This window comes from Miniopterus natalensis, chromosome 2, assembly GCF_054644295.1.
Source record: "Miniopterus natalensis isolate mMinNat1 chromosome 2, mMinNat1.hap1, whole genome shotgun sequence".
Taxonomy (NCBI): Eukaryota; Metazoa; Chordata; class Mammalia; order Chiroptera; family Miniopteridae; genus Miniopterus; species Miniopterus natalensis.
The window spans coordinates 139,903,415-139,916,624 of NC_142082.1; the positions used below are offsets into that span (position 1 = coordinate 139,903,415).

Below are 13,210 nucleotides of genomic sequence, written 5' to 3' on the forward strand. Positions count from 1 at the left end.
AGGCAAGCGAACCAGGACCGGACAGGGAGGGGGGGGTAAGGAGGAGGGAACAGCGCGCCACTAGCCCGGCCTACGCCCCACCCCTTCTCTGCTGCCCCGCCCAATGAGGGAGGGAGAAAGGAGGGACTTGCAGAAGAAAGGCGGTCAGGTAATCCAATGGCAAGACTCGCTTGTTCGCTAAGGCGTGTAAGACAAAGTTGCGTGTCTGGTGTCCGCCTTAAAAGGCCGCCTCCTCAGTTTTAAAACCCAATGAAAGACGCAGGAAGTGAAAATGGGCGGGATCTAGAAATGATAGGCTTGGAATGAAACCAGTCAACTGCCAGGCGGGCTCCCTGAGAGGTAGGGATAGGAAGAGCTTTGATTTGAATGACAGAACAACGACCAACCAAAACCCAGGACGTGCCTGAGCAAAGTTCTGGTGGGAGGAGAGTTAAGAAGTAACCGGGAATGGGATAGGATGAAGCTGATCAAAACCAATCAGAAATCAGGCGGGCATCCAGGAAAGTTATGATTGGGTTAATGCTGAAAAAAGACAAGACAAGACGCAAATTGACGGGAACTAAAAGCCAATTAAACGCCGAATGAACTCTGAGGGCAGGAACTTGGAGTAGGCCGAGGAGAATTGGCGGCCCCATAAGTAACTCAGTCCAATGAGGAGGAGGAGGAAGCCAGGCACCCCTCCATCTTGGCCAATGGGCATTACTAAAACTGCTTGCTACGGGGGGTGGAACTGGGCTGTGCCAAGAGGAGTCCGTCGCCATTTTGGCCCTTCTCAGAGGACGCCTTTATAGTGACTAGGTGGTAGGCTTCAGCGGAGCCCTTCAGCTAGACAAGTGTCAAGGCCAGGAAACTAGACGCGCACTTATGACTCTCCACCGGGGCTCGTTTGAGTCTTCCTTTAAGGATCCTTAAAAGTACTTCTCAAGTCTCACCCCTCCCAGGCTGGGCGGGGAGGCAGGCGGATGCCACTGAACGTGGGTGTAAACCGTGAGGGTGCAGGCGCGATGATTACCTAGCGCGGGCGCTCACACCGTCAGTCACTACTGAACTGACCAATTTGCAAGGTCCTTGTGAGACTCTAGCATTTTTAGGATTTTCCCCAAAGGTGCTGACCACTTAATTTATGGCTTTTTAACTTTTCAAGAGCTTGTCTTAGAGGATAAAGTGCAGTGGAGAACCTCCTAGAGTCCAGGTCCTATAAACCACCCTCTTCCCCCCCAACACACACAATTGTAAATTTCGTTTGTGCATAAAACAAGATAATTCCTGCTTTTGCAACTACAAAGATTAAAGGAGGTTTTTCCTCGAGGCACCCGAATTTTTGGCAGCCTGTTCTGCCTCTCCTTTATCCTAGTTTTGGTGGAGTCGCCTGGGTGACTTGTCAATGGTATGATGAGGTCATTCTCTTTAGCACTTGTATATTATATGTTATCACTTCATTAATTACAATTTCATCACTTCATGATAGGTTGTCATTTTTTGTTTGGTTGGGGTTTTGTGTGTGTGTGTGTGTGTGTGTGTGTGTGTGTGTGTGTGTGTGTTTTAATATGTCATGATTTCAGAGAGGAAGGGGGAGAGAGAGAGAGAAACATCAATGATGAGAGTCATTGATCTGCTGCCTCCTGCACACCTCTTACTGGGGATGGAGCCCAACCCATCACCTCCCCTGACCGGGAATTGAACCTAGGTTGGTGCTCAACTAACTGCTAGGCCACACCGACCAGGTTAGGTTGTCATGTTTTATTTTAAAGTATGGATTCCGCCCGGCCGGGCATGGCTCAGTGGTTGAGCGTCAACCTAGGATCCAGGTGATCAGGGTTTGATTCCCGGTCAGGGCACATGCCCAGGTTGGGGGCTCCATCCCTGGTGAGGGGTGTGCAGGAGGGGGCTAATCAATGACTCTCATCATTGATGTTTGTCTCTCTTTCCTTCTCCTTTTCTCTCTCTGAAATCAATAAAGATATATTTAAAAGGATTCCCATGAAACAGACCTGTGCTGCATTGGGCAGAGCCTGAAGATGATGAAGTGATTATGGAGTGTTAGGTGCCTAGGTCAGTTAGGCGTTTTTTTATTCCTTGTGTCATCCTCATAAGGAAGATATTAGTAAGTATTAGAGATATTATGTATTTTATAAGTGAAGAAATTAAGGCTGGGAATAACTTGCCCAAGGTCACAAAGCTAATGAGTTGTAGTTCCAGATTCCAACCCAGAATAGTCCCACAAAAAGTCTTTCATTAATTCTTTAGTGAATAAAGCAATACCTTGTATAACCATTTATAAAAATGGGCTTAATAAAAAAAAATTTTTTCCTGCCTCCTTCCCTCGACGTTTTTCTCCTCTGGCTTTTTCCTCCCAACCGAGGGAAGCCCTTCACCATGGCCTCCGAGAAGAGGTCTGAGCCTTTATTGCTTTTTGTGTTTGTTTAAATGCTTTTGTAGTGTCACCTTCTAACTCCTGAAAAAAAAAAAAAACCTTCCCATACTTCCAGGACAGTTCAAACGGCATCATTCTCTTGTACAGCTTTATTATGAAACATCACATTACATTATAATTAACAGCATCGCTCCCTAGATCAAAGCTTCTCAAGATATTATGTCGGACGGTCTCTATCAGAATCCTGTGGGCTGCTATTTAAAGAGGTAGATTCCTAGACTCCATCTCATACCTAATAAATCTGATTCTCTGGGGTGGGACTTGAGAGTATTCATTTTTAAGTAGCTATTTCAAAGTGATTAGTCCCTAAACTAGTTTTAAGAAACACTATGGGAAGAAACTGGAGAGAAGAAACTTCCAGAAGGGAAGAAATTCCCCAGAGGGAAGAAACTGCATTACTCATCTTTGTAAACCAAGCTCTGGGGATTCTAACAGCTGTTTAGTGCATTCAGCAAAAGACCACACCTAAACTTGGAGGCAGGGTGGGGGGTGGGGTATGTGTGTGCTGTCTAACATTGTGGAGCAGTCGTCTGAACATTTCACATACATTGTCTAACTTAATCCTTTCAACCAATTTAAGAAACTGCCATCCCTTTTACAGATAATAAAACGGAGGCTCAGATCCTTCAGTTAAATTATAACAGTTCTGTTTAGTTCCAAAGTTTGGTTTTTTTCCATGGTTCTAAGCTAGTCTATGCCTGAAATGGGAACTTAGGTTTGATTTTATTTCAGGTACTGAGGAAAAGGCACAGATTTCGACTCAGAAATTTAAGAGCCATCATCCTTTTCACAATACCCTCTGCTTCTCCAGGACAAGACAATTCAAAACCTGGCCAGTGAAGGATGTCTTCAACATATGCTTATTGATGGTCCCCAAAAGCAAATGGACATGATCCATCTTGTCCATTTCACTTGTGAAAACCTGAACAAATTTTCTTTAGACTAAACACAAAATACAAAACCAAAAATGAATAAACTGATTTCAAGGCCTCTCAAATCATTTAACTCCTACAGACTGTGTTTAAGAGCAATGTGGATCACTTGAGAATTGTTTGACAATAAAACCACTCATAAAACACGAATTATGCCTGGCTGTATATGTAAGTTTCACATTAGTAAGTGATAACATTCCAGCATGGTAGTGAAGGCTCTTAGTGGTTTGACTTGCTCTTATTCAGGTTCATCTTTCATTTCTATCCACTGCATTCTCTTATAATTCACTTTGTTGACGTTTTTCCCAAAAGCATGCTTCTTGGGTCTCCAAAGTCCAGAATCACAGTTCACTCAGCTTGTCCTCCTTTTACTCTTATTTTTTTGATAAGAACAACTTCTATGAAGTCTTTCCTGCCTCCCTTAGGACTTAAATACTCTGTCCACTGTTTTCTTTATATATACCTCTATTTAGAGGTATCTAAATATCTGATCTCCAACTAGACAAAGCAATCTGAGGGCCCAGCTGATTGATGCCTTTTCACTTTGTATCCTCAGGGCCTGCCATATAGTTGACAGTAAGAGAAAGGAGAAGATGTAGTTCCTAAACATCCTAAATAGGTCTCCAGATATTACAATGCTAAGGATTGATTCTCAGCCTTCAGTTGGTTCCCTTTTACAAGTTAAATAATCCTTCCTGAGGTTCCCAGGCTGCAGTTAGCACACCTGGGTCAGATCCTGTACCCCAGTCCTCACTGTCCCTCCACCATTGTTTGGATGTTCATGGTGAACATCAAGGTGCGTCGCCCCTAGGTGCCTGACGGGCTCCTCTCTTAGCACACCCAGTAGCTGGTGCAGGCCACCCGCAAGCCAGCCTAGTACATCACAGTGCGTGTGATTCTGGACCAGCACTTCTGCGGTTCAAGTGAGCCTTGTGAGCTCTGCAGCCTGCACAGCATGAGCAAGACTGGCTGTACAGCCAGCTGCTGTGAGGCCCACCGGCCTAGAGCCTGCGTGTCAGCCCAGACAGGATTTACCTCAACTACTGGGACAAGAGCCGGGCCAACGTGGGCTGGAACAGCTCCACCTTTGCCTGAAGGCCACACCACCCTGACACACTTGCACCAGGCCCTGCAGCCCACAGTATTTTTGCACCTCGCTCCCACAGACCTCCAGCTCCTGCTCCCGAGAAATAAACGGTTTAGAGACCAATAATAATAATTAATCATTCTTCCTGATTTTGAAAACACTCTTTAGCTTTCATCAATTTCCCACCTAGCAATCCGGTAAATTGGTAACATTTTACAAATTGAAATAGATGATTCAAAGCCTTCTTTTTACACCGTCATTGTAACCTTCCCTCTCATTAAGCTTTCAATTATAGCTAAATACAAAATTGGCTGACTGACATTTCTTTTACCTGTCCTGCCTACTCTAGGATAAAGGAGCTTAGAAAATAAAAAGTAAGAGTCCCTGGCAAGTTAAGTCTCAAAAGATAATGTTCTAAACCTTTATTCTAGCTCTCTGAACAAGAAAACAAGCCGAGCTGTTTCACATCATGCAGTCTAATGTCATTTCCCCGTGCACTGGTGTCTGTAGAAGCTGGATGGATCATCACACACGTCCGTCCTTCAGTCTTTTTAGGGCCCTGGAAAGACAAGAAACAACAACAACAAACTGTAACAAATCAGGTTTCTTTCTGTTTGGGAAATCCAGATACCTGTTGATGAGAAATCCAGGACTGGCTGCAGCTATCCTTTTTTTGTTTGGTTGGCTTTTTAAGTATATGTTTATTGATTTCAGAGAGAGGAAGGGAGAGAGAGAGAGAAAAACATCAATGACGAGAGAGTCATTGATTGGCTGCCTTCTGCATGCGCCTGCTGGGGATTGAGCCCACAACCCAGGCTCGTGCCCTGATGGAATGAAACCGGGATCTCCTGGATCATAGGTTGATGCCATGCCAGGAGGGCTGACTGCAGCTATTCTTATTATTATCATTATTTAAAATGACTCATTCTGTACCTGTGCTATGTCTTTGTTTCCTTATCTGAGAAGCACTGTGGCTCATCCTTGCCTAAACTATACCTTGTACTAGGAAGGCCTTTGTTCAGCTCAGCGTGGCAACCAGTCTGTAGTTCTGGTGGTCTTAAAGGCCTGGAGGAGGAGGAAAGTCTGAGGGGAAAAAATGAGTTTTTGTCTTAAGAGTTAGGAGGCATGGTCAAGAATACAATTTAGTTATTGTTGGAGCTGAACTCTGGCCCAACCTTCTCGAATATTCTCTTTTCTGAAGAGGGTTGTGAGAAGACAGGCCTGACTGTGCACCCAGCTGATGGTCTCTGGAGCTTGAAGATCCTTTGGCAAATACGAGCAGCGGTGATTTGAGGCATGGTGGGGAAGAGGAAAAGAAATTGCTGAGGGACTTGAAATTCCACAATCCATCTGCATTCTTGAGAACTAGAGAAGCAGGCTCAGCTCCCCACCCAGCACTCCATCCAGGAGCTCAGAAAGGAAACTGGACCCTAAACTGAACAGCAGAGAGCTTTTCTGAACATTTAAATCTGACCCCTAGGGACTCCAGCTTGAAACAAAGACATAATCAAAACATTTCCCTCACCCCAAATATCCAAATCCCTTGGGCTCCTCAGGGATCCAAAAGCTCACGGGATCTGGCAGGAAGCTAGTGTTTAATGCCAATTTACTGTTACCAGTTACCCACCCCAACTAGACTTCTGCATCCCAGGAATGACTGGGGTACAGTAAAGGATTAAAAAAAGTTATTAGCCTTTTAACCAAAAATGAAGCAGTTTCTTTTTCTCTTTCCTCTCATGAGACAATTAGCCCCGAGTCCCCTCCAGAGTCCAGAGTTGAGGAGAGAGTTACACCATCCCTACCTTCCCCATGTCCAGAAAAGAGGATGACCCCCAACAGGCTCAACAGGTCTGGAAAAAGGACTTGCCCTTAGCCGGCATCCACAGAAGCTGGACGACCGGAAAGGAAGGGAAGGGGGGCCAGCCCCGGCCGGTTTCCCTGTCCCACAGAACAGGAACCCGGGCTACCTTGGAGGCTGGTGGAGGGCTGGGCTGGGCTAGGGGAGGGGGGAGCTGGATTCATAAACAAACCTGCCTGGGCCACGAGGTGCCCAGAAGGGAATGGGGTGGAGCTTGTCGGCCTCTCAGACTCAGCCAGATCTGGATAACTGCCGTGGGCTGGGCCGGGCCTCTCCACCCCCAGTTTCCGGGTAGGGTGGACCATCTGGCTCTCCCCAACCACAAACCCCTCCTTCCTGCTTTGCTCTACCTCAGAGGAGCCAGCTGAGGTTCGTTAAGGCCTGACACCTGACTTTTCTTCAGGGAGTTTTCGCTGTCCCCAGGGTGAGTGGGTGGTTCGTGTGGGGGACAGGCCCGGAACACCATGTTAATTCCTTCTTGGGGTGGCCAGGGAAAAGTGGGAGAGGACAGGAGCTTCACAGACTTCTGCCTCCAAGAGGGGTTTTCCCACAGCTTCCCTAACACTGATGCCCAGCTTAGGGGTCACCTTTACCAAAGCCTTCCTTCTTTCTGCTCTCCCCTCCCCCCCACTGCAGGTGATCAGAGGTGCCTGCACAAAGGTCCCTGGAAGTCTTCCAGGAAGAGCTTACCTTAGTCACTCACTAGACTAGTAACTAATATCTGTGGATATTACAGTATCTCTTTCTAACTGATTTAGGAAATAAATTAAGCACTTGAGAAGTGTGCCCAATCAAGGTCTCAAGGCAAAGTTAGTGGGACTCCCTGTCACCAGTTCTACTCCAGCATTTCCCAAAGTGTGAGGCACTTACCACTAGTGGAATCTGAACATTTCTGTATGTGTTCTCTTAATGAATTTTAGAAGGAATTTGAACTACTATCAACCAATCATTTCACAGATGCTATTGTTAGGATAAAAAATTAATACTATGGAACAAGGGAAACCTGATAACAGTAAAAATTATGGACCGGCCGGGCATGGCTCAGCAGTAGAGCATTGACCTAGGATCCAGGAGATCGCAGTATGATTCCTGGTCAGGGCACATGCCCAGGTTTCGGGCTCGATCCCCAGTCAGGGGCGTGCAGGGGACAGTCGATCAATGACGACTCTCTCATCATTGATGTTTCAACTCTCTTTCTCCCTCTCCCTTTCTCTCTCTGAAACCAATAAAGACATTTAAAAAAAACAAAACAAAACAAAACAATAAAAATTATGAAGGTGGAGCCCTGGCCAGTGCGGCTCAGTTGGTTGGGCATCATCCCATGCACCTAAAGGTTGCTGGTTGGATTCTGGGTCAGGGCACATACCCAGGTTGGGGGCTGGATCCCAGGTAGGACTTGCAGGAGGCAGTCAATTGATGCTATGATGTTTCTCTCTCTCACTCTCCCTTCCTCTCTCTCTAAAAAATCAATAAACTTTTCTTTAAAAAAAATTATGAAGGTGGAATGTGAATGATTAAAGTCTGGGGAAATACACTGTACCATCCTGGTTTCACCATCCTCCATGCAGCTATTTCTAAGGAAGAATGAGGGACAATGGGAATTCTTCAGTGAAGGAGCTAGTGCCCATGATCCACAAGGTTCCTTCTAGCACTGACATTCTAAAGTTTAAGAGCAATCAAATGCTATTTCAAGGCAGGAACTGGAAGCCAGAGAACAAGAAAAACTGAACTAGTAGAATCAGGAATTTTCTCTGAGCCACATCAACCCTGGCCCACCAACAAAGGGCCTGGAGCTGAAAAGGAAGCCTTCGTGTTCTCCACAAGAGGAAAATGCAGGACAAGGTGACCAGGTCCTGGAATGGTTCTACCCCCAACCCTGAGGAACTCTGCCTGGTTAGTCTCCTCATTCCTGCAAGGTACACACACAGCAGGTTTGAAGGGAGCTGCCACTGCCTATGTGGTATCTGTGTCTCAAGACTCTCTGCTTAATCCTGCCCAAGGACTGAGCCAATCGAAACTGCCAACATCAAGCTGAGCTTCTCTGAGTGCCACCTCAGTCTTCTCTGTGCCTGCACAGGCCACCTGCCACAAAGGCTGCAACCCAGTCAGAACTCAGCTTCCAGTTCCATAGGCAGGTGGCTGCCTAGGTCCCTTCAGGCTTAGCCTCCTCCAACAACTTCAAGAACACTGAATCAGGCCCTGGCCAGGTAGCTCAGTTAGTTAGAGTGTCATCCCAATACACCAAGGTCGCGGGGTCAATCCCCAGTCAGGGCACATATAAGAATCAACCAGTGAATGCATAAATAAGTGGAACAACAAATCCATGTTTCTCTCTCTCTCTTCTTTCTTCCTCTTTCTTTGTTGCCCTCTCTCTAAAATCAATCAATCAATCAGACCACCAGACATTACGTGGCCCTGATGTAATGCAATGTGAAGAACACCTAACAAAAGTTATTTTCCACCCGGCTGGGCATTGCTCAGTGGTTGAGCATCGACCTAGGATCCAGGAGATTGTGGTTCGATTCCCGGTCAGGGCACATGCCCGGGTTGCGGGCTTGATCCCCAGTCAGGGGCGTGCAGGAGGCAGCCGATCAATGACTCTCTTCATCATTGATGTTTCTCTCTTTCTCTCTCCCCCTCTCTTTTCCTCTCTCTGAAATCAATAAAAATATATTTTTTTTTAAAAAATTCTTTTCCAAAATATTGAACCTGAACCTAAGGAAGTCTTTAGATCTCATCTCCAGTTTGCAGAAAATACAGGGACTGGAGAAACAAGATAAGTGAAAACACAAAGAAACAAATAAGAAAAATCCAAAAGGTAGGACACTTTACAGGGCGGGTGACTGTTTCTTCAACAAATCAATGATGGAAAAAGAGGGAAGGGCTTAAAAGAAACTTAAGGGGCAAAAGTCATATGCAATGTGATCCTATTTTGAACAAACCAACTGTAAAAAGATATTTTGGGGACAGTTTGGAAAATTTGAATATGGACTAGGTATTAGAGGATATCAAGGAATGATTGTTAATTTAGAGGGGTAATCATTTTAATCCTCACCCCAGGATATGTTTTGGAGAATCAGAGGGTCGAACCCAAAACCTAGGCATATGCTCTGACTGGGAATCGAACCCACAACCTTTTGGTGTATGAGATGAAATCCCAACCAACTGAACCACTGGCCAGAGCAGAACATTTTTTTAAAATTCATTTTTCAATTATAGTTGACATACAATATTATATTCATTTCAGGTGTACAGCATAGTGATTAAACATTTATATATACCTTATGAAGTGATCATCCAGATAAGTGCAGTACCCATCTGATACCATACATAGTACAGACAAAAAAGAGATTCTACCAAAAGTAATCTCACAGGGTGGTCTGATCATAAATTCCTAACTGGACAAGTCATGGTGGGTAATCATGCCCCAAGCATATAACTTTTTTAGTAAAAGGCTTATCTTGGCCTTAAGCAAGCCCTGTGCATTGTTTTCATACATCTGGGTTGACAGATTTTTGAAATGCTTCTTTTCAGATTCCTCAAGCAAACCACCCTCAAGATTGCAATAATGGTACATTTGCACAATGGACTATTACTTGACCATAAAAAAGAAGGAAATCTTACTTTTTGTGACAGCATGGATGGACCTAGAGAGTATTATGATAAGTAAAATAAGCCAATCGGAGAAAGACAAGTACATATGATTTCACTTATATGTGGAATCTAATGAACAAAATAAACTAACAAACAAAATAGAGCAGACTCATAGATACAGAGAACAGACTGACAGCTGTCACAGAGGAGGGAGGTTGGGAGGCTGGGTGAAAAAGGTGAAGGGATTAAGCAAAGGGAAAAAAAACCTTATAGAAAAGGACGACAGTATGGTGCTTATCAGAGGGAAAGGGGGGTGGAAGGGAGTAAAGGGGGGATAGATGGTGATGGAAAAAGACTTGGGGTAGTGAACACAATGCAATATACAGATGATATATTGTAGAATTGTATACTTGAGACCTATATAATTTTATTAACCAATGTCACCCCAATAAGTTCAATAAAACTTTTAAAAAATGTTTAATTCTTTACAGGTTTGGACATTTCTTACATGGACAATAGTTATCACAATATTATTTTTTTAATTTTCATTTATTGATTTTTAGAGAGAGAGAAACATCGATTTGTTGTTCCACTTATTTATGCATTCATTGGTTGATTCTTGTATGTACCCTTACCGGGAATCAAACCCAGAACCTTAGCATATCGGGAAACTCTCTAACCAACTGAGCTAACTGGCCAGGACAGTTATTACAATATTATTAACTCTATTTCCTATGTATGAATGTGTTTTTATTAGCAATGCATATTGAAATATTTAAGAGTTTAATGTCATTATATCTGTAAATTATCTTAAATACTTTCTAAAAAGCTGACCTAAATATGGTAAATATTAATAATAATAATTGTTAAGTCCAAATGATACTTATATCAGATTCATTTTCTTCTCTATTCTGATTTAAATGATTTTAATACAAATGGTTAAAATATTTTAATTAAATAATAATAATAATTAAAATGCCCACTCGCTCCTTTCTCCTTTCACATCCCCAGTCACAGGCCTCTTTTTTTCCTGTCTGCTGAAGTTCACACCTTCTTGGCTGTTCTCCCACTTTTCCCCTTGCCACATCAGCCTATGACATCTTGCCAAAGACATGCCACCTCTTGCCATACATCTCTAGGTTTGGTTGTTTAGAGGAGGGAAGTAGAAATCTGAGGCTTCTCCTACAGTGCCTTTTTAGAATCAGGTTCTGGGTGGTGTAGCAGAATTTGGGGGAGACACTCTCCCCCTTACTGAAGCCACCCACGTCTCAGCCAGTCCACATTATCACACTGTATGACTAACCCAGAGAATGAAAGGACTGAGGAAAAATTGGGCAATCTCTCCTGGGGCAGGCTTCTGACCAAGGCTAAGAAGAAGGCAGTATAGGCTGAAGAACTTCCTGCCTCCCAACCTTTGTGATTATTTATCCCTCAACATTCCCTGCTCCCCAAACCCATCCTAAGCCAAAGCCAGTCTCTCTGCTGTGTTCTTTCATTCAGGGTTAACTTATCTGTGCAAGGCAGGGCACTAGACACTGGGGGAGATGAGACGAGGGAGTCATGGCTTAGTAAAGGAGGCAGACTCATACACAGCTAATTAAAATAAATTACAATATCCTGTGTTAGAAGCAGTGAAGGACTTTACATACACAACTGATGCCTTTTGAAGGAACTTTGTGCCCAGTTTTCTCCCCCACAGATTTCTCTCTCTTTAGGCCCCTACCTCCTCCCTCACAGTAGTAATCTGTCATCAAATCCCATCAGTCTTATTCCACAAATGTCTTTCAGATTCCTGCCCGCCCCTCTCTCACTATCCCTCACCGCTGCCTTAATTAGGCAGAGTCACCATTGCTTACTGTAATCTTACTGTACAGATGGGTTCCTTGTCTCCAGCTTCATTCTCTTCAAAAGAGACTGAACGCTCTGGCCCCAGGGAGTCTTACCTTATTAAATACAGATCTCAATATCTGGCACAAATCCATTCAAATCTTTGCAGACCCTACCTTTCACCTGGAAATGTAACGAAAGTTCCAGCCATACTCACTCAACTACTTATTGTTCCCCATTTAGACCAACTGGTTTTCTCTGTGGCGTCCACTGATACACACAGGTGGGCGCCTGAAGTGCCTTCCCCGTCGCAGTTCAACAGCTCACCTTTCAGGACCTTTGTGCACTGTTGGTGGGAATGTAAACTGGTGCAGCCACTGTAGAAAACAGCATGGAGGTTCCTCAGAAAGTGAAAAATAGGGCTACCATGTGAGGCAGTAATTACACTTCTGGGTATTTATCTGAAAACAAAAACACTAACTCAAAAAGATATATTCACTCCCATGTTCACTGCAGCATTATTTACAATAGTAAAGATAAGGAAATAACTTAAATGTCCATCGGTGGATGAATGGATAAAGAAAATATAAAAATGGATAAAATGCATATACGTACTGGAATATTATTCAGTCATAAAAAATAATGAAATCTTGCCATTTACAATAACATGGCTGGACTTTAAGGGCAATCTGCTAAGTGAAATAAGTCAGACAGAGAAAGACAAATACCATATGATCTCATTTATATGTGGAATCAAAAAATAGACAAAAAACCCCCTGCCAGGTGACTTGATTGGTTGGAGCATCCTCCCATGTGCCAAAAGCGTTGCGGTGTTCCATCCCCAATCCGGATGTGTATAGGAGGCAACTGATAGACACTTCTCTCTCACATTGTTTCTCTCTCTCTCTCTCTCTCTGTCTCCCCCTTCCCCTCTCTCTAAAATCAGTAAACAAACAAACAAACAAATAATATACGGTTTTTCCAATCTCCCATCTGCAGTGGAACCACCACCAAGATGCAGGTTTTCGTGAAAACCCTTGCAAGGAAGACCATCACTCTTGAGGGTGAACCCTTGGATACAATAGAAAGTGTGAAGGCCAAGATCCAGGATAAGGAAGGAATTCTTCCTGATCAGCAAAGACTGATCTTTGCTGGCAAGCAACTGGAAGAAGGATGTGCTTTGTCTGACCATAATATTCAAAAGGAGTCCACTCTTCATCTTGTGTTGAGACTTCATGGTGGTGCTAAGAAAAGGAAGAAGCCTTACACCACTCCCAAGGAGAATGAGCATAAGAGAAAGAAGGTTAAGCTGGCTGTCCTGAAACACTATAAGGTGGACGAGATGGCAAAAATCAGCCGGCTTTGTCAGGAGCGCCCTTCAGGTGACTGTGTGCTGGAGTTTTATGGCCAGCCACTTTGACAGACATTGTTGTGGCAAATCTCTGACCTATTGTTTCAGCAAACCAGAAGACAAGTAA

At 44.0% G+C, this 13,210-nt stretch overlaps 1 pseudogene; it reads left to right on the forward strand.

Moving 5' to 3' along the window:
- The first annotated feature begins 12,747 nt into the window (after nt 1–12,747).
- Nucleotides 12,748–13,210, forward strand: LOC107528184 (ubiquitin-ribosomal protein eS31 fusion protein pseudogene; annotated as a pseudogene).